Below are 22,689 nucleotides of genomic sequence, written 5' to 3' on the forward strand. Positions count from 1 at the left end.
GTTCTGGTCAAAAGTAAAAAACACATTCCCACAGGAGAAGCAAGGAGACAGTAAGAGAGGAGGCTGCTTCTTTTTTGTTGTCTTTTTCAAAAATCTGATCAGAGCTGTTGTGAGGAAAGCAGAGTGGTGGAGGCTTTGTTATCTTCCGTGTAGGTGAGAGCAACGCTCATCTGGGGCCCACAGATAGAGCCTGTGTGTGTGTGTGTGTGTGTGTGTGTGTGTGTGTGTGTGTGTTGGATAAAGAGCTAAAAGCCCAGTGGAGGCCAACCCTGCAGGTTTTAACCCAGATGAAAGGCCAGGATCTGGGCTAGATAAGAGGGCAGGTGATGGGGAGGGCTGGGGCATGCCAGCTGTGAGAAGCCATGTCCAGCAGAGATCTTTTACCAGCCTCTTTCCTCACTCACACAAACGAGGGATTAGTTCATTAGAGAGAGAACCTTCTTCTTGCCTTTTTCATTTTAAAACACAGTAAAGAAGCATTCTGTGGATCTAAGAGGAAATGATATCAGCGCTTCTTTCTGTCTTCCAGATTGAATCTGTGCCTGACTGCTTCATCCTGTATGCATGCTAACTGCTCATCCTCGCTCTCTGGCTTACGTGTACAGGTGTGTGCGTGCAGGGAAGTTGGGTTCTGGAGTGAGAGCAGTCATGAGGAAAATTAAATCAGTGCTTGCAGAGGTCCTTGTTTCATCCCTGAGCCTGCTGAATGACACACACACACACACACACACACACACACACACACACACACACACACACACACACACACACACACACACACACACACACACACACACACACACACACACACACACACACACACACACACACACACACACACACACACACACACACACACAGAGATTAAGTAGCATCCAGTTGCTCCATTTCACCTTTTAACCAGAAAACAACAAAGAAAGTTGTTACAAGAAAGAACCTTAGAGCACCATATGGTATTCTCAGCATGCATGCATGTGTATGCACACACACACACACACACTTTTGCATGTCATCTGCTGTCACCTGAGCAAATCAATGGCAGGGAGAAATCCATTCCAATTAGGATGGGGCTGCTCTGCCCTGCATGTGGATTTAGATGAATCAATAGAGAGATCCCACTGCTAAGCTGCCACTCATCAGACACACCACAGGAATCTGAGACTCTGCATGTTCTGCTTTCACCGGCTTCCATGGACAAATGCAGAGGAGGCTTTCACAGAGCTCACTACTGAGAAGTCAGACTGGGAATATAAAAGAAGAGTTAGGATGCTGTAAACCCTGACAACCACTGACCTCTGACCTGGTGTCCAACAAGGCTGTGTGACGGGTTCACAGATGAATGGAAGAGCACATGCACACACAGATGACATGTCTGCAGGCTCAGGGTGCTGTTAAAGTGGAGCTGAGGTGACAGTAGTGTGTCCAAGTGCATGTAAGCATAAAGAGGTGCGTTCGAGGCTGTAAGTGTTAACGTGAGCCACCATCACGCCCTCGGGCAGCCAGCATTGTGTTAGCTGTTCAGACTCAGCTCAACTCTAAACCTTCAGCTGACCTTTCCCTCCACACTGACATTTGGACTCTTGAATAGGTCAAACAGTGCTGAAGAGGGGTGGAAAATGTGGAGGGGAGCAGGGGGAGAGAAAGAAAAGAGAGGAGGAGTGAGAGGTGTCAGAAGTCATATCAAGCTGAAGAAGGTTTGGGGATGGGTCAGGGACAACTGAAACTGGAAGGAAAGCTTCATTTTAGCCTCCCAGACTTCTTTAGTTGACTCATTGGTCATAAAAAGCAATGGCACATCATTCAGTATGCCAGCGAACAAGCCATGGTGGTGACAGATACTTTGCTGCATAAATGTGTGGACTCACTGATGACAGGAAGTTTCCTGCAGGCCGCTTTATTTGGTGACCGGCAGGAGCAAAACAGGATATGACAACAGGCTGGTCTGATAACACACAAAGCAAAGATTCTGCTGGGTGTACGACAAAGGATGCCAATTCTGAAAGTGTGGAAGTTTAGCTTAAAAACAAGGACTGAAGGACGGCAACGGAACCAAACAAGAACGGAAAAAGCTCCAGCGTCCGTCATGCCAGCGACTTGCAAATTCGAATCCGATGGTGTCGTATATGAAATGTGAGTTACAGAAGATATTGTTTGACAGATAGAATAACTGACAAGCACAATTACTCACAGTTGATGTAACAATCACATTCTAATAGCATGTGCACAAAAGACAAGTTTCAGCCATCTGTCACCACATTTATGGGGGTGAGCCCAAAAGCAAGAGGAGCCCCTGATGGACAACGAGCCTTTTGTATCCTTCCAATAACTATAAGCAGCATGTAGCTGGCCTTCCCATTCTTCACAGACACATTTCAGTGTGGGGAAACTGCTTTAAGAGCTTCTGTCTTCAGTGCTGACTGGACAACACGTCTCACCGCCTGGTTGATTTAAAACCATTTTCATCAGCACATGTGGGATTTGTGCTAGAGGACACATGACGAAAGGTATCGCTCTGTCAAGTAAAATGAGCACACCCACACATGCAGGCTGTCCAATCCCATAAGCACACGTGTTAAACAGCAGCACCCTTCTGTCCAGCTGTGTGCTCTCTGTCCTCCATCCTACTGACATGTGTGCACTACAATAAAATCCCAAAGAAGGCCTGCTCAGACACACTAACACTCCCACAGATTAAGACTGCAGTCAATTCTGCCCCAACTCTGACTGGACCTGGAAGAAAACACCTGTGCTCCCACCTTAATGATCACTCAGAGCAGTGGAAGAACATTGATGGGGAGCTGAGAGGAAGCTACCAGCTTGCATCTCAGATGAAATGCCGGAAGAAGCAGAGGGGAGGAGGGAAACTTCTCCTCCTCTCCCTTTTTACACGGTGTCTTTCTAACCATCATTAGATCCTTCATCTGCAACAAGACTACAGTCTCACAGCTCTTTGATTCTCTCTGCCATTTCTCCCTCTCTTCCTGTTCCCAGCTTTCTCTGTCTCCCTCATTCCAACTCTCCTTCATTCTCACCTCCCTCCCTCCCCACCTGACAGAACCTGAGTAAATAAACACTGTTGTGTGGGATGCTAATTGGAGCAGGTTCAGGGCTGTGATGAGCCCCAAGACAGAAAAACAGCAAGGTAGGGAGGGGGAGAGATGTGATGGAGAGGGTGGAGGTAACTCACCCCATGGGGCAACACACACACACACATCATTTCAGCAGCGAGGGACATACCAGAGTGGCTTTAGCTTCGCCCTAACACGGAGCGAGATCAAAAGAATATGCAGATGGTGCAACAGTTCTCTTCCTGTTGAAATTAACCCTTTGCTTCTAAAAGCAGGTCAGTGCAAGAGCCTTGTTCCTATAGGACGGCCTCTCCTGGTGGAATTAGCTGTAGTACAACCAGGTGATCGCATCAGACCACAAAGGAGACATCATGTGAGGTACGATCACACTCCGGGGGAACTACACAGTCAAAGCAAAAGTCCAACTTAATCAGCCATTGTGTGAAAGCTGGCTTTGTATTACCCACACGTATCTTTAAAGATATCATCATACATGTGCTACTGAAACAAAACTGCCATCTTTAAACCACGAGCTCTTAAGACTGCGTCGTTTCCACATGCTGGATGCGTTTTATTCAAAACTCAACAGAATGGACAGGATATTCATGTGCTGTTAATGCACTCAGAAAACAAAGCCATAAGAAAAGGCTCCTCCGAGGACAAAGGTTCTTCCTTGGTAGGGACTCGATGACAATCAGAAAGAAGGAATCCCAAAGTTCAGCAAAGCAACACTCTTAATGTTCCCATTCTACAAGCTCATCCTTCAGATTGCTCCATCTCGGAATATTAGACTTGTTTGACTGTAAAAATGTAAAAGCATGTTTGCCCCATCAGTCACACTCTTCCACGCCGCCACCATCCCCGAACACCCCGACAGCCACAGCCCGTATCACCTATGAGTAAGTCAACTCTAAAGCTGCAGAGGAAACGTTCCTGCAGAGGTGCGGAGCTTCTGGAGGTTCACACACTTTGAATGCTTAGTACTGAATCGCATGGCCTCGAAAAGGGTTTCAAATGAGATGAAATCTAACAGCTCCAGATGTGGAAATCTAAAATCTCAGTAACTTCTCCACACTTTGCTGGAGATATGAATTCATGTGAATGTTGTGACTATCAAGCTGATCCCTATGTGAAAGCATTCCCCTCCTCCCTGAGAGAACTCCTTCAGGTTAGCTGTTCCCAACCTTAAAAAAAGACTGCCAAGCCTGTGCATGTGCACATGTGTTGAGATTTTGCACCTGTGCAAATCGAGTATTAAAACCTCTCACACACCCCTGTGAAACTTTGCTTCTCCAGCAGGGGGTTGGAAACCCCTGCTCTAGATTTAGGAGGAAGCTCAGAGGTCTTTTGGCAGCAGCTTAAGGTGCCCTGGTGGATTGACTCAGTGAGTGTCTGTGCTGTGCTCTCGGTGGTGACAACGTTGTTAACTTTGAACATAAAGCAGAACTGCAGTAAAAGCAAATACTATGAATACTCAGTCACATCCAGCCTGTCCAAAGTGTTAAGAGAAGGTCGCTGAGTGCCTGTCTGGAGTCCATACATCTGCTAAAGCGTCTGCTAGGTCATTAAAACAGCAGCAAATGCTGTCTGGAGGATCAAAGACGATGATGATCACTGATGCTGCTGCTGCTGTATTCACTGGACATGTGTGCCATTCACTCTAACAGGGGTGGTGAAAATCTCTACAGATCATGTAAACACCATTTTTAATGTTACACAGAAATGTTTTATGATTAAAAGACATCCCAGATTAGGGCCAGATTGGTCATGACAGGGGTGGAGGAAGCTCTGCTGTTACAAGCACTTACATAAGCTTTTAATCTTCTGCTGAGTCCAACAGCAACACTGATGGAGAGACAAGAGAGCAGGAGGTGGACAGGATCACAATATATCCAAGACTGAGGAGGAGAGGGAAAACGGAGGGAAATGTGATTGCTGGATAGATGAGCTATTTTTATAATGAGGTCAATGTGAGCTGTGGGACTTTATTCTCCTGGGTAACACACACACACATTGACACAGGAACTGTGGCCATGCATCGCTCCTGCTGAGAGGGGCCGCCTCTGTCCATAGGAAGAAGAAGAGGAAGACTCAAAAGGACTGAGACACAGAATGTGCTCACAGCGTCCTTATTATCTGCCTTTGAAATGAGGGCTGATGATTAATTATGGAACATGAGAGACATTTATTTCCTTTCTCTCTCATGTGTCCCACACTTTCTTATCCTGCCATCACACAGAGAGCAACTATTGTTAAAGTTTTATGTGACTGGAGTGTAGTGTTTGGTACATCTGCGAGGTTCACCTGAACATACTAGCTGCAGTAGTAAAGGATGTGTGCTGCTGTGACATCCCACTCAGTGGGGTTACATGGCACTGTAAACAATGAGATTAATGGCTAAATTACAGTAAGACTGACTTATTCAGTTCATGTAGACACCTTAGTCCGACTAAAACTTGGATCGGGTTCCTCGCAGTCAGATTAAGACCCCGGGATAACTCGATCCAAATGCCCACTGAACGTGCCTGGAGACGACAGTGGATCGGATCGAGCATTCTGCTCCAGATTTTTTCCAGCGATCGTCACCCGGAAGTGGAAGGAGACGATATTACTGTTGTTGTCGTCAGAAAGAAAGAAACAACATGATGGAGAATGTTGTGCATCGTCTGTTCCATAACCAGCTCATCACAGATGGAGAGGGACGCAGCTTCATCTCACTCTGCGTTCTCCATCTTTCTGAATGCCTGAGTTTGTTGTTGTTGGCGGTGAAGACGTCAACAGGAAGTGGCTCTATTAGCGATAGCTGAAATGGGGACAGCGCCACCTATGGTACCGGGGTATGACCTGCTTTGTGCCAGTGATTCCATTCATTCACCGCCATATATCCAAGGATAATTACCCTCAGATAAGGAGCAGAACCCAACTGTAGCTGTAATCCAGCTAATCTCCTCATGTGGACCCACTGTGTGTCTCTGTTTGGGAATATAATACATTTGATCTTATCTAAAAGACTTTACCAGCTGGATGATTCCTTCCTCCTCGGCCGCTCCCTCACTCCCCCTCTTTCTGGGTACTGCAGGCCCCCCTTGCCACACTCCCCCTGTGAAGACAAAAAAAACACTTTTTGTTTTCCTTCTATTAGGATTATAATAATTATAATTTCAATTCAAAGCAAAATAAAAGATCTGATGTGAAACTAAAATTGAGCCCCATAAGTTTCCCAAAAAAAGCCTTCATAAACTTGAAAACAACAGAGACCTGCAAAGTGAGAAAAAGTTTTAGCAGAGTTCAGCCAGTTAGCGTCTGCGAGCTGAAGCCAAAGTTAAGAATGATACTTAGCCTTCGTCTCTATTCAGCCTAATGAGGCAACAGTTATTAGCCAAACTATTGAGAGGCTGTGGGGGATGTTCTGTGAGAAGTTTGAGGTAATGAAGGGTCATACTTATATGAAAGAACAGAAAAGAATTCATCAAAGGGGAGAGAACTCAAGACAGATGATGGCAGACAACAAGAATAAACATTGCTGTGACTTTTTCCCAGATTTAAATCAATGAACGCATTTCCATGCACAGTGAAGTGAGCCATGTTAAGAGCTCACCTGACACCCTTCACTGGACCACCGTCCCTTTCCCAGTGCATGCAGGGGAGCTAACACAGTCAATATGTAGTCTGAACAGGCTGGTTTTTAATCATAGCTTCTGGGACACAGAACAGTGTGACGCACGCACGCACGCACGCACGCACGCACGCACGCACGCACGCACGCACACACGCAAAACTAGAAGAAACAAAGAAAAAGTTGGGAAGGAGAGCAGCTTTATTGGGAATTTGGCAGGATTAACATACGCTCACACTTTAATGTTTTTACATAAAGATGGAAGTTTGGAGCATGTGCAGAGCGCCCAGGCACGTTGAGTCTGGTTGAGCGCATACAAACACAGCAGTTCCATCCCTACTGCAGGACTTCAGAGTCTTTAGAGCAGCAGCTCAACATCGGACCAACATGTTTACATGCACTTTGAAAGTCAGATTTTTCTTGAAATGACACAATTCTTTTTTAGACTGCACAGCGGTCAACAACAAAGAGGCTTCTTCAGCTCCACAGCAACAAGGAGCATTACAAGCAGTTATTCCTGCCAGCAGCAAAAAGCCTTCCCACGGACTTTCTGTGCAACGACCATTTACCAATAAATGCTATGGAGTCATCATGCTGCAAGAGAGTTTCCTTTTTAGGGTTTAATAAAGTATCGTTATTCAATGCTTTACACGAACTGCTGGGCCTGTTTCACACACGTGCACACTGAATAAACTCTCTTTTGCAGCTCTTTGCTCTCTCTAAATGCCTGTCACTTTGGTCCTCCATTAAGCTGAGCGAGCACTCGTTTAGCCAGCAGTGTCTCGGCAGTTGGGGACCCAGGCTGCCCACTCAGTCACATCCAGCCATATTAAATAAATAAGGAGCGCTCTTGTGTGTAAATTATTCATTTTACATGCCTTATCCTCTTCCAACAACCTTGTTAAAGCAGCGCAAGAGTGAAGAGGGGGTGAGCGTGGAGGGGGAGAGGCAGACACCGTGGCTCATGTGCGACTCAGCAGAACCTGTGGTGCATCCCTAAGCTCTCTGGGCGTTCAGTTGGAGGGGGGCTAATTCACCCTGACACCTCCTTTGTTTGAGGCGGAAAAGAGCTGCATACACTGCTGTATATTTGCTCAGATGCACACACTCTTTGGCACACTGTGATATGCACAAACTTTGAGAGAAAGAGCAAAGGAATGGAATTTTTAGTGCATTTTCATAGAACAATCATTCTAGTTGTCTGGATGAATTATTGAGAAATGAGTCCAGGCCATGCAGTGCTGGGATGTGAGTGTTTTTTGTGCTTCCTGAACCCAAATCAGACAACGCAGCGAGTCATCCGCTCTAAACGAGCGGATATTAGTGAGCCATGATGGGGACCAAGTCGAAACCGCTCATGTTCCTTTGTGGATATTAACCTCTAGTAAAATGCACAGCCCCTTATGTCGGGAGTACTCAGCATGGCTAGGCGTGGCAAAGAAAGCTTAACTCTTAATACTTACTACTCCAGTCATGTTTAAGTATTGGGTATAAAGGAATTAAAAGTAAAAAGTTTGAGCTGACACCAGCTGCTCCCATCATCACTGCAGGAAGTTTTAGTTTGAACCAGCTGCTGCTTCTCTTCTAGCACACACTACTGATGTTGGTGCGCTCCGCCTGCCAGACAGGCCAAAATTTCCAAAAAGCAGCCCAAACCACAGCTGTGAGTCTGCCGATAGTCCCAGGATCAGTGGGCTCCGTCTGTGCTGGCCCGCTGAGCTGTAGGTTGTGGTGTCCACCCTGACAGAGCTCATTAACAGCCTCCACCGCCTGAATCCGAGGTAACAGGCTTTGGCCCAGGCACAGGCCAGCTAGGTCTGACTCGCACAGTGGGGTCAGTGTGTGTGTGTGTAAGGGTGTGTGTAAGGGTGTGTGAAAGAGAGAGAGAGCATGCATGCATGTGCTCAGAGTTCCGTACATTACAGAGGTCCATGTGAGGGCCAATCACAGCCTCCTGCTGCATCTCTGTTCTGAGATCCTCAGACCTCTTAATAAAATGCCTTTTTCACATTCTGAGCTAAAGCCTCCGTAATGGAACATGTTTCAGAGTAAGAGGCATGCCTTCAGAGTGGTGTGTAACTCAAAGTTTACTTCAGTATAGGGGATTATCAACCACTTCTATAATACACATGCAGACCAATGCAGAACAACTTCTAGGGAAGGAAAGCTGCAGCAGTGAAGAGCTGAGGCTTTAGATCAGAACATCCTGATACAAGTTTGTAGCTTGTGAACAGAAAAATAAAGTTTCCATCCACTCCGATGCCTCTGCATGCACGTTGGCCTCCCCCAGCCTCATCGACTCCTGCCCTCTCGGGGCCCACTCAGTCCCCACTGAGCAATGTCAGTGATTACCCTTGATTAAGGCTTTCCACTTCAAACGGGGCCGCTGTTTATACAGGGCCTGATGTGGACCACGGTGTGATGAGCAGGTAGAGCTCTGTGTTTGTGTCCGTGTGCATGTGGATTTGAGTGTTTGCCTTGCTGGAACAATGAATGTCAAAGGCTTTGTGGACGTACTATCACAAAGACCAGAATGTCACTCTGCATCTTACAGCTGCTTCTTTCTCCCACTTCTACCGGAGCCTGCATACACCACACTAGTACCGATGGCGACGTTCAGGCTGCAGTCCGTAACGACACCTCCAAGCTGTAACCAAGCAGTGGCACTGCAAAAGCTATTACTGGAACTATTCTAAGCTTTGAACTTCCAGTTTCCAGGTCAGTGCTTTGTTGAACAATTCAACTCTTCTCGAGTCTCATCAAGCCTCTACATACTTCTGTTAAACAGGGCGAACCCAAGTCCTTAACATTACCTTACAGACAGGCAGCTTTTCCATAGTTCTTTCATCTGTGAGCAGAATGTGAAGGACAAAGTGTGAGGTGTCCCACAGCTGCAGCGCTGCAGCCTAAATTAAGCCAGACCACATGAAAAGCTGTCGTCTCTATTCTAGGCTGGGGCGGGAAAATTACAGCCCTGTCCACTCTACTCTAACATTAAACCTCAATTAGTGTACAAGTACACCAATGATGTCATCACTGAGGGACCTGAAAATAAGGAGACACTCACAAATCGAGCCAAGTCAAACTTCCAGCTCCTTTCTTTCAGCAGCTGAGAAACTCCATCCCTTTGGTGAGAGGTAAGGAGACGCTCAGGTGACACAGCCCAGAAAAACAAAAGCAGCACAGCTTGTGGTCTGCTTTGGCTAAATTCACCAGGAATTTTAATCCTGAGAGATGACTGGAGGTTTCCCAACATGAGAGCTCAGTGAGGTAGGACACGAGAAACTCCCCCAGTTTGACGCCCAGTGACCTGACAGAAGACACAGGAGGAGGAGGGAGACAGACCTGGATCTTATCCAAACACAGAGTGATGTCACACTGCTTTAGAACATGGAACTGAGATACACTGGAGGTTTTACTAGACGTACTGTGGCTTTCAGACTTTGACCCCTGTTAATAAGTGTTCCACCTGAGCAGTGGCAGCAGAGGAGACATGATGAAACTTGGTTACTGCTTCTTTGAGTCAACAACAGTGAGAAGTCAGAGATCCAGCTACTACGAACGACTGTTTACATGACACTAGGAAATAAAAAAAGAATTCTTGTGAAATTGGACTTTCAAAGTACATGCAAGCATGTTGTCCAATGTTGAGCTTGTCAGAACCGGAGTAACACACTCCAATAAGGCAGTAGGGAACAGAACCACTTCATATCTATATACTTTTACATAGACTCAACATGCCTGGGCGTTCTGTACATGCTCCAAAGGTTCATCTTTTTGTAAAAACTCAACCCGTTCAGGCAGCGGCTAATAGCATTTGACCCTTCAGCTAACTTGTGTCTGCGCAGTGAGTTGAGCTGTATTTCTGCGTGTTCCGTTCCCCCAGAGAGACACAGAAGAGGCCAGGCAGTATTTAGGGCTTACTCACAAGAGGCACAGCAAAGGACATGTTTGCTGCACATTTGCTTGGACAGTGGTTCTGTTGAATGGCACAGTGGAGATGTAAGTGCTGAGTGTGAAACCCAACAGCATCATTTGCAGACATCTTTGATCTGCTATAGGCTCAGAGTCTCATCTCACTCAGTGCTGGAGTGACACGAGTGCCGCCTACTTCTAACATGCACAAGTGTATTTGACGGAGTTCTTTGGAATAATTATTGTGCAAGGAAATGTGAGAGCAGGAATAGCTGTGGTGCTGTCATGACACAACTGCTACAAACAGCCCAATTAGCCATGAGTCTTAAAATGTGGTAAACATGGAGCAGACCAGACCAGTATCAAAAATAACAGAGGAGTCTATCCATTACTTTAAATACAGCAGAGTACAGTGTAAAAAACTATTTCATCTTCATCCATGTTAAACCATGTTAAATGATGACCAAAAACAAGTGAAGCGAGCCACAGGAATTCATCACAACACCGCCTGCATGATTTCTGGAGCAGAAGCTTGACTGCAGGGTCACTGCTCCCTCATGTTGTATGAGGAGGGGAGCGACTTCAACACAGCTCAGCATGGGAGTGTTAGCAGGCACCCCCCCCCACACACACACCAACTGAATAATGCATCACAACTCCCAGCAGCTTCTCACCAGTGTTAAAGACGGCCGTCTGAGGACCGCAGGTCCTCTTCAGCCCAGCTCCACCTGAAGAGATGGATCGCTCTCACATCTTCAGAGACAGGTCCATCCCAGCATAGACTGGTGGTACCACCCAGCGGGTCTACAAAACTGTTCCTCATCTCTCAAGGGTGCAGAGAAAAGGGGATGGGGCCCACACTTCTCAGAAAATGGAACAGATTTTTTTTTTTAGAGCCAAGCTCTGACTAAACCTGAGAAAATCCCAACTTGTTCAAAGTTTCTGAGCAGGGGTGGGGGCGGTGACGGGGGTGGTTGAGATCAAACGCCTGCAAGTTCCTGGCAAGCGGACCCAATCAGCCGAGAGGGCCAAGGAGAGGAGGAGAGACGAGCACTTCCCTTTTAAATTGATCCCACTGAGACCCTCAAGGTTCCCCTCGCAGGACTCACATAAATGCGATAAAAATCTAACCCTGTGGATGTGAGGAGGAACGGGGAGGGGAGAAGACAAAGAAGAAAGACGTTTCTTTGGGGGAGAGACAGAAAGCAACAGTGGGGTAGATCAAGGGGGAGATGAGAAGGATGGGCTCATTCTCTGAGGGTGCATTCAGGCATCGGTGTGTGCCGGCAGAGACAGAGCTGCTATCAGACCTGCGTTAAACAGCCAAACACGCTGGATCTTTACGGTGCCTAGCTCCTGGAAGCTGGAGCATTCAAGCTGGCCAGAGATCAGACTCTGCTGTCATTATCCACATGATGCTGGTGCCTCAAAGGAACAAACACTATCAATGCCACACAGAGACCCAGCAGCTTGCCAGACAGCCGCAGACTGCCCAGCTGCCTGCATGAAGGCAAAGCGTGAGTCCTGCTCAATGTAAGATGGCTTTTAGACTGCAATCAGAAGAAGAAGATGCTCTTTAGACATCAGATGTCACGATCACACTAATCCATCAAGCTGATTAAATCACAAGCTAATTCAAAAATGTAATAATCTATTTTCTGTATCTTTTATCAGAGATCCTACTGCAGAGATGAATGTTGCAGATTCCTACATTTTCACACCAAAGCTGAACTGCTTCTAAACTCTAAAACTTCAAAAGATGAGGTTGAGCTCTGACCACAAAATACAGAAAAAACAGCTTTAGTTAGTGTGCTTGAGACACAAACGATGGTACCATGGGAGTCCCTGACAGTCCTGTCAGTTTGCTTTTGTTACCTGACAGGTCAGTGCTGACTGTTAAACATCCAGCTTTCATCTTTATCACGGGATAAATGTGTCACCAACCTGAGGGCAGGTATGTCACAAGAGAAAACATGGGAGGTCTCTTCACAGCTCAGACTCCTCAGAGGGTACGCGGTGTTCAGCTGCAGAGCTCGGGTCCAATGCAGAGAGAAATACACCAGACACAAGCAGAGGGGCATGCTTCACTTACATTTGAGACACTGCAGAGAATCTCAGCTCAGAGTCAGAGCCATAAGTCTGAACTCTCCAGAACTCAGCATAATCTAATAAACTGCCACAAAGATAACAGAGGGAGGTGTACGTTTTAATCTGTCTGCGATGACCAACCAACGAGGAATTCAAGGTTCAGGAATTCTAAACAACGACCGGTTAGTGTGACGTACCACCAGAAGGAACCCTTTGTGTCCCTTTCAAATGACCGCACAGTGACACTGAGTGCCATGGCAGCAGCCATCATTCCTGTTAGGGATGCACCGAATATATTCGGCCGAATATTGCAAAAAAGAAAAGTCACATAACTTTATAGCAAGGCCGCATAGACTATTAGCGGCGCCTTTTAATGACGCGAGCAAACAACGTGCAGTGGCGCGGCGCGGCGCGTTTTACTGACGCAGTGAACATAGACAAAGATGTCGGCAGTGTGGGGATATTTTAAAGTGTCGGAGGCAGAGCATGTGAACGGAGCGGAACAATCGCTCCTTCCATTTGATAAAAACTCGCTCCACACTGAGCTCCGTTCACATTCTCTGGTCGGAGAGCGAGAAAAGAATTGCTGTTTGCAACGAGTGTTCAACCAAAAGTATCTAGAGGGGGTTCCTCTGCAAGCACACACTTATTGGGATTTACCCGAGCCTTCGGTTTACATTGTTAGCCTGCTGTGACTAAGTAGACTTATGCCGAAAGGTTGTGGGTTTATCCACTTTTATGCAGCTTTAGTTTTTGGGAATGCACTTCTAATGCAGGTTTTGTTTGAAGGCCTACAGAGTAGATAGTTCTGAACTCAGTTATATAGGGCTAATAAAAATGTGAAACTACTTGAACTAATATTCAAATGTCAGAATATTAAATAAACATTTACTTTCTTTGAAAATCGTGTCGAATAATGTTTTTTATTTTATTTATGCAATATTTACCAAAAAGAAAAACTTAACAACATTCAGCATTATTCGGCCACAAAGTTTCTTTTCAGTGCATCCCTAATTCCTGTCCCTGCTTCAGAAATGTGGACACACATTTTCACTCTCTCCTGGAAGGAATTTTAAGTCTTCTGGACTAGTATGCACAGTTTTACCTTCACACAGGAGGTGGGAGGGAATCTTGACCTGTCTGGTGTGAAAAGTTGCAGAAATGATTGAACTCTTTGTTGAAAAGTTGGCTCAGAGTTTACCGATGCCTTTGTCTTCTCTCTGATCATCTGTATCAGCATTCACAGAAAAATAAAACACAGAGCTGCTGCAGGGCGAGTGGGGGGGGACATCCACAACTTCAGCTTTTCACACTTTAACCTTTAGACATGCTCGAACACATGTGAACCTGATCATTTCAAGCATGCTGAACCTGTTAGTGGGAAGTGAAATCAGAGCAAAGTGCTACACCACAAACAGCTGACATTCCTCTAAACCTCACAGTGAAATTTAAAAAGGCTTTCTTTTTCACAGCAGCACATGGGCAGAAGCTTGGTGAATCAGCAGAATTTAGCTCCAGCAGCATGATCTGAAGGACTAATCAAATGAAAAACCTACCCATAATTACTGCACCACTGTGTGACTGTAGCAGACTACAGTAAACCCAGCTGTGATGGATAGCCTGGGCAGAGCGTGAATAACTTAAAACCTCATAAATAAGCAGATCGTAAGAGTAGCCCAGAGGCTGCCACGCCCCCCTATTCCTCCCCTGCCTATGACAAATGCCCTGAAACCATGGAACCATTCAGCATCAATATTTTGACATTTCATTCAGCTGACTCTACAGACACAGCTATTTATTTAATTAGCTGAATAAAAATTGGCAGGAGAAGCTGATTCAAAGTTACGTGACCAGGGCTTAGTTGCCACAGGTAACCTTTTTGAAGGGACTTAGTGGAGTAAATTGATTGCTGAGAGCGCACTCTCATCACGAGTGCTAATTTTCTGAAGCAGCATACAGTGGAGCGGAGCAAAGGAGCCTCCTCTATTTATAACAGAGGGAAACGGCAGCGGGGGGGATTAGCTTGTCATTAGAATAAAGAGCGCAGAAGAAGAATCAATTTCAGGGTTTAAAAGCTGACAGACACACATCACTTTCTCCTCCCCACTCTGCTGCTAGCTCAGAACACACCTTATATACCTGCCTGCAGCTTCCAAGACAGTGAGTGCTTTAAGGAGGCAAGCTTGGTCTGAAACCTTTAAGTCAACTCCACCTTTTAATCGAGGACACTTAGTATCTACTAAACTACACACGTGACAGTTTGATTAAGATAGTAAGCTGTCCTTATTCTACAAGTTGGCCTGACTCTAAAAACAGTACCCTCTTGATTTAAGGAAAAACCATCAGTCCAAAAAGGACGAACAGCCAAAAACAAAGAAAAAGGCGAAAGAAAATGACCAATCTTCATTATTTAACAGAGTTTCAGTCATCACAAAGCAGATCTTTTCACACTTTAACCTCAGTCTTTTCCACAGCAGAGCAAAGCTAAAGAACCAGCAGCAGCGTCAGCACGACCAAGAGCAGCCCACCGCTCAGGTTGTTCCATATCTTTATGAGACTGTTAAGATGTAGACGAGTGGGTGGTACCAACAGATAGCGTACAGTGATCCTTCTTCAGCCATTAGCTTCACCATAGATGAAAACATTGTTTTTCTTGAGTGTCTACAAGCCCTCCTCTTCTAAAACCCATGGACATCCAATAGAAAATACATTTGTCTCAAGAGAAGATCGTCTCATGGGTCAAACTAACAAAGAAGTGTTAGCAGCATTGTTGCAGAATGTTTGCATTGTTTCTGCTGACCAAAAAAAGCAATACAGGTGCTATTTTGTGCTTTATCTGACAGGTGGAGTGGTGTTACTGTGAGGTTTCCATTATCATTTTACCACCTGGAGCTTCACTGGAGAGATGGCCACTCGCAGTGAATTCTGAGATGTCAGCCTAGAGTCCCATGACTTCGAAAAGAAAAATAGTAAGAGTCGTGTCTGGAGGTACTTTGCGTTAGAGGCAGATGATCAGGGATTAATAATAGATGAGCAAAAAACAATATGCAAACGGTGCCAACAAGCCTTTGAGAAGAAAGGAGGAAACACTTTCAATTTAGCGAAGTACCTCAAAGACAGACATCCAGATTTATTCACAGAATTCAAGGTGAGTGACTTTCAAGTCATGTTAACGTTCACTTTGCGGGCAAATTCACACCCATTGTTCTCAGTTGAAATGTTCAGGAAGTATTCATGGCAGAGAGATAACACCATGGGTGCAGATCCCAGGGGAAGACATATCCCCCTTAATTTCTGAAAAACATGAATTGTCCCCTGCAATAAAAATACCTTAAATTATTCAAAATTGAACAAATGTATTTTCAGACTTCACATTCTTCACATTTTAGATTCACATCCAAGACGATATGTTTGAAATAGTGGAACAAATAACGTTTGACAGATATATTTCTGACTCCACATTCCATCTCTGGTCTCCTCCACTACAATGCAAACGAATGGGTCGTTTCTTACACAGGTGCTGATGACATCAGCAGGACAAGCCTCCCCCAATCTTTCAATCAACTCTGGAAAGTGGGGCCTGGGGTCAGGGTTCCCAACCGTCCCTTGAAAAACGGAATCGTCCCGTGTTTAGAAACAAAAGCACCCATCCCCTATTGAGCTGAAAAGGGACGTACTTTGTCCCGTCCCGGGTGTATATTATGGCCCCGCTCTGATATATAAAAAAAAAAAAAAAAACACGGCCGAAAAAACGTGGAAAAAAACGCTTCGTACTAAATGGTCATTAAGCCTCATTACGCTAGGTGCTCCGGTTTTTGCGATAGCTAAGTTTAAATTTGATTTTGGACGCTTGTTGCTAGGCAACAGGTCCTTGTAGGAAAAATCATTAAAATGTTCCTCAACCCGGGACGCGTTGTACTACAACATATTTCAGTCTCATTATGCTGGCTATTACGGTTTTTGAGAAATTTAACGTTAAAAGTTGCCCAACCGTTAACATGAGGCTTGTTACCGTGGCAACACAAATCCTATTCCTAAGGGGGAGCCTAATGATTGACATGCTGATTTTGGAGAGGTTTTGCTTGGCCAAACTTTATCGTACAGACATCGTTCAGACATTTAAAGACTCGGGACAGTTTGAACTACAACATACTTAAGTCTCGACAGGGTGGCATTTACAATTTTTGAGAATTTTCAACGTTAATTCTATCGTAATTTCAATGCTAATGAACACACATGCTGAACTCGGAAGCCTTTTGCTCGGCCATAGTTTATTGTACACACATCGTACAAACATTTAAAGACTCGGGACGATTTGGACCACAACATATTGTAACCTCATAAGCAAAGCAGCAAGGGGGCAGAAATGTGCAGTAGGGCATGCCCATATCAAAATTTCCAGAAATTTTCTAGTTAATAGTACAATCTGAATACAGCTCTGCGCGTCCGTGTCCACACTCGGTACTCTTGATTGAATTACTCACAAACTCCCCATCGCATAGATATGAAACGCATATCACAAACAGCAGAAACAGAGCTTTGCAAAGAATATCTGTACATACCGAAATAACCACGTTATGAAGACAACAAACAGAACAAAGCTATGTCTTTGCAAAGTACGGCTGAATAAGTTGTGAAGTCCCCGTCACTACACAATGCACCGTATATGAAAATAAACAGCAGAATGTTCCCTTTCCGAAAGTATTCCTTATTTCTCTGTCAGTGGGGTAACATGGCACTGTAAGAATCAGATTAATGACTAAATAAGACTGACTTATTAAGTTCATGTATACACCTTAGTCTGACAAAAAATTGGACCGGATCGGGTTCCTCGCAGTCGGATGAAGACCCCAAGATAACTCGGTTGATAGTCGCACTAAACGCGCTGGTAGACGGCAGAAGCACGTGGTGAATTGGACTTTGCGTTCTGCGCATGCTCGAGATTTTTTCCCAGGATCGTGACCCGAAAGTCGAAGGAGACGATATTACTGTTGTTGTCGCCACCGTCAGAAAGAAACAAGCAAAGCGATGGAGAATGTGCATTATTGTTGGTAATAACGGCATTAGAGTATAACGGCGTTACTAATGGCATTGTATTTTTCAGTAACTGGAAGTGGCTCTATTAGCGATAGTTGAAATGGGTACAGCTCCACCTATTGCACCATGGTATGACATGCTTTGTGCCAGTGATTCCATTCATTCACCGCCATATATCCAAGGATAATTACCCTCAGATAAGGAGCAGAACCCAACTGTAGCTATAATCCAGTTAATCTCATCATGTAGACCCACTGTGTGACAACGCGAGTTATCCAGTTTTGAAATAGATCAAATAATGCATATGCTTACATTGCAAAGACTAAAGTTGTGTTCAAAAGACATGTGCAGATCACCTGTGCGCCAGTAAGCTAAAGCTACAGTGCACATGCGCGATAGGCACTAAGCAGATATTTTTTCAAATGACTAAATCATGAAATATCCCTCTGTCATGGTTCTGATATTGCCTGGTTCCAGACGGTCTCTCTTACACAAATATGACACATTTTCTGGACTGACAGCATTCTATGATGAGATGCATTTAAAAACACAACAATTTTATAAGACGAAATCTTTATTTTCCTTAATATATATAAGCTAATATAGATTATCAAATTATTTCTATCTATTACTTGAACGCTACATGCCACTGTTCTTTTTTTGTGATGTTAATAGTGTGTTCTTTTTATTCTTTACTTGGAGGCTATATGCCTGTACCACTTTTGTTTTTTGTAATGTTCAAATGCTTTTAATAAAGGAGTATGTTGAAGTTCATGGAATTTATCGTTTTCTTTTTGTTTCTTACCGTGGTATCGAATTGGGTATCAAGAATCGTGGAATTTCACTGGTATTGGTATTGCCCACTAAATGTCTGGTATCGCGACATCCCTAGTTGTGTCACACCATTATCTTCAAGCTCATCTAAGAAAGGAGTGGCCGCTGTGCCACCCTCTCACCAGCAGCCTATTAACAAGTCTCCATCAGTGGAAGACCACCTGGTCTATGACTCCAGGTGTGCATAGTGGAAAAGTTCCCAGAAATCCCCATCAGCCAGCATGCATGTGGCAACTAGATCGGTAAGGAAGCTTAGGGCCGTTGAGCAGGCAGAGTGGTGAACCAATCTGTTGACCCCTCCAACCCCTCATCCTCTGACCCGAGCCATCGTGTTCCCCACACCTAACTCATGGACAGGAACCACACAGGAAGCAGCATAGTTTGACACAAACAGGAATTCAGGCGGTGGGTGGTGAGAACAAAGCACCAGAAAGTAAACTTTTCCATCAACACCACATAAAGCTGAGGCCACTCCAGCAGGGTGGAGGCACTGCTGCATTTCTCTTATGGACACAAGTCAAGCTCACGGGAAGGAGCTGAGCTGGCTGTAGGAGGCAGCAGAGGAGGGAATCATCATTCACATAAGACTGCTCAATAGAGGGGATGAACTGAAGGCAACCTCACAATGTCGCCTGTACAGGATGCTGCCAAGACTTCCCATTAGTGATATAGTAGCAGGAAACATATTCAATTAATACACTGCAACAGACAGAAATACTGGACCCTTCAATCCAATCCTCTAAGAGAGCATCTAAAAGCATGCGAGGAGGAAGCTCATTGTGCTAATTTGTCTTGTCTGTGGAGCACTCTGACAGCCCCATTGATACCAGCATCCCTTTAACATGAGGTTAGTGGGTGTTTGGCCTCCCCTCCAGTCGTTTATGAGCTGCAGAGCCTGGAAATGATTAGGCCTGGGAGGGCAATTAGCCTGATCATGGCTGGGCTAAATATAGCCCATCCTGGCCCAGCTCTGCTCCCGGGTCACATCCACACTGCAGCCTCCACACAGATAAGCCTAGATCCAACTGGTTTTCTGCCTGGTGTGTAGGCTGTGCTGACTCAGATGAGATAACATGATTCAGCCATTGATCAGATGTCTAAAGAGGGAAGAACTGGGAAGTCGTGGATGGAAAGAAACATGTTGAGCTCAACATCCAGAGAGTGAGTTGGAGAAGTATGTTCCTGACTGATTGCTGTTTGCCACTATCCAACCTTCAGCTTAAATTCAGCCTTTTTTTCCACAAGAAACACCATCTTAAATGAACCATGGTTGGGAAAATCTGCTTTCCCACAGCCTTACATCAGCTGAGCGGAATGCAAAGAAGGAATGCTTTCCCATCACACAGCTCCCTGCTTCTCCAGCCCCTCCATCTCCCACCCTCTGTGAGAAAATATTTTTTAGAGATTTTATCCTTAAAAGCAGGAGGTTCGCCCACTCGTTCACCTGGGACATTTCTTGGACTGAGGAGGCAAACTAGAAGGTTATAGGAGCCTGGGAATGTTTAACATCAAGAAAGCAATCTGAACGTAGCTGGCGCTCTGGGAATTGGACAGGAAACATGGAGAGTAACCCCTTCTAAGCTGGGAGGAAAAAGAAGAGGAAGTAATATTGTCAATGTGATGAAGTAACCTAAAAGGGGGCATTTGTGAGTATTTAGGAGTGATGAAGAATTTCACATGAAGACTTTTCAAGAACCTGGAAGGACCAGCAACACTTCCTTTGCAAGTAAGACTTTTCCCTTTGAAATTGTGTCGTCTAGCCACATCAAAGCTTAAATATGATACAAAAAGAGCACTGAAAAAAGCCAGAGGCCAACACAGACTCCACTTCAATTTCTCCATCGCTGACTTGACCTGGTTTGTCTTTTGGCAATGAAAGATGAATGGAAATGTTCTGGGACTACACCTAGCTTAGCACAAACTGTACAAGACAACTCAGGAAACAGAACCTTGCTTGGTATCCTGAGTAGAGAGTACTTATCAACCAGTAAACCCCACTGTCAGAGACCCTGTCCTACGCCACTCTGTGACCGATGAGTGCCATTATCCAAGACGTTCAAACATGCACTGGAGTACGGACACTTTCCAGAGGGGCTGCATAACAACAGAATTCACTAAATTTGGTCCAGACTTAATGCTGATTTGAAATATTCACAGCAGGTGCTCCACCAGAGAATTTACAGCGGGTGCTGTTGAGGTTCTGCTTTCAACAGGACTGTCCACAGATGCAGTGTCCAGATTTCACTCTTCCTTTTACAGTGCAAACTGATGCTTCAGAAGGAGGTCTTTGAGCTGTGTCACTGCAAGGAGAGGAAGGACAACAGTTGCTAGTGCAGTACATTAGCCGTTTCCAAGAGATAAAGAGGGATTCAACCATTGAAAAGGAAGCATTAGCTATTAAATGGGCTTTGGACACTTTGAAATACTATCTGACAGGTAGGGAAATTGTTCTTCAAACTGATCATCGAGCTTTGCAGTGGATCCATAGTATGAAAGACACAAATGTGAGAATTACCAGACGGTACTCGTCTCTCAAGTCCTTTTGTTTTCAGGTCCAGTACAGACCAGGACACGAGAATGTCATTGTGGACGTTTTGTCCCATGACTCAGGGGAGTAACGGACTTATGGAGGGAGGGCCATGACCTTGTAGCTTATTTATGGTTTGTTTGAGTTCAGTTATGTTTAGTTTGACAAGTTAACTGGAAGTTATGGAGCTTTTGTTAATACATTTCTGTTGTTGAAACATTTCTGAAAGCCATTTACCTTCTGACACTTATTCAGCCATCATCTCAAGGCGCTTCAATGATGCAGTCCATCGAAGCGCCTTGAGATGACGTTTGTTGTGATTTGGCACTACACAAACTAATTAAAACTGAATTGAACAGTTTTCTGGTGGTCGTTAACACTGTCAATACATTCAAATGCATGCATGATAGCTATCAGCAGTTGAAACAGATATGTCGGGAGGCCATTCCACATCCTGGAAGTAAAACACACAGCATACGTTTTCAGTCCCGTCCCGTCTCCTCTGAGCTTCATCTAGGCACTGCTCCTTACAGAGCTAATCTCATATGTGATATGTCTCAAGTCCAAGTCCGATTCCACAAAAACTGGTGGTTGATTGTGAGAAAGTGGCCTGAGAGTCAATACAAACACTTGGAGTCATATGATGGTGTCCTCATTATTAAAGACATCCCACAATTTCCACTTGGGATTGATAAAGTATATCTATTTACCTATCCATCTATCATCATGGATGGGAACAGTTGGATTTCTCCTGAACAATGTGTTATATGTAACCAGGTTTCTAATAAGCTTCTTACAGGTTACAATCTTCCAACATGATGGATAAAAGAATCCTGATTCAGATCTGCATTGACATCTTAAGTTAACCAGCTCCAAGATGGAGAACAAACGAGCACACAACCTCTTTGGAAGATGTGAAAATGCAACAGCTGACAACATGCGAGGCATCATCTCTATCCTCAGGGCCGCACTACTGGCTAAAAATACTGAAATGTGCTTATTTTACAAAGTATGATCTAAACTCATGATTGTTCCACCATCTAATCAGTGACTGATCACATGACATGAGACAGTGATGCAACCCTTCTTGAGACCCAGTGACCATTACACCTCCAGAAGCAGTTCAGAGAAATGATGGAGCATTGAAGTAGTCAGCAGCACATAAAGAGCCTACCAGACAGAGCCCACTGGCCTTGAGCTCAGTCACGAAGTGCATCCTGATATCAAAGTGGTACCCACAGAGATCTAGGTAGCTTGTGGAAGTACAATACTAGCATTTATCAAAGTCATTTTGGCAGCATGCACAGATGATGAAGCTTAGAAGCTCTTAAGTTTGTCAGTTGCCTCATGAAAATAAGAGAACAGTATATGTCGCGAGTGTGATCCACTGCTTGTTATATTTTGGTTCTGTTATGCGTTGTGTGTTTGGTTTAAGTTGCATGTTTATTTATATTTTGTGTTTTTGTTACAATTGTGTTAATTATGATTTGAGCTATTGCATATATTGTTTTTTATGTAACAAGTAAGTGGATCCACCTGATTGGCTGACCAATCAGGTGCTGGGACTGGCGCCTAGATTGTTTTTAAGGAGGCCAGGTAGCCGG

The 22,689-nt window shown here is 44.8% G+C and overlaps 1 protein-coding gene across 2 annotated transcripts in view; it reads right to left on the reverse strand.

Moving 5' to 3' along the window:
* The window catches only part of znf438 (zinc finger protein 438), a 48,468-nt gene that overhangs the window by 13,185 nt on the left and 12,594 nt on the right, over window positions 1-22,689 (reverse strand). For both annotated transcript variants that reach the window (XM_072378117.1, XM_072378115.1), the window contains exon 2: window positions 6,086-6,168. The gene's annotated coding sequence lies outside the window, so the exon portion shown is untranslated. The remainder of the gene's footprint in view (window positions 1-6,085; window positions 6,169-22,689) is intronic.

Source organism: Leuresthes tenuis, unplaced genomic scaffold (assembly GCF_036924035.1).
Source record: "Leuresthes tenuis unplaced genomic scaffold, fLeuTen1.0.hap1 SCAF_24, whole genome shotgun sequence".
Taxonomy (NCBI): Eukaryota; Metazoa; Chordata; class Actinopteri; order Atheriniformes; family Atherinopsidae; genus Leuresthes; species Leuresthes tenuis.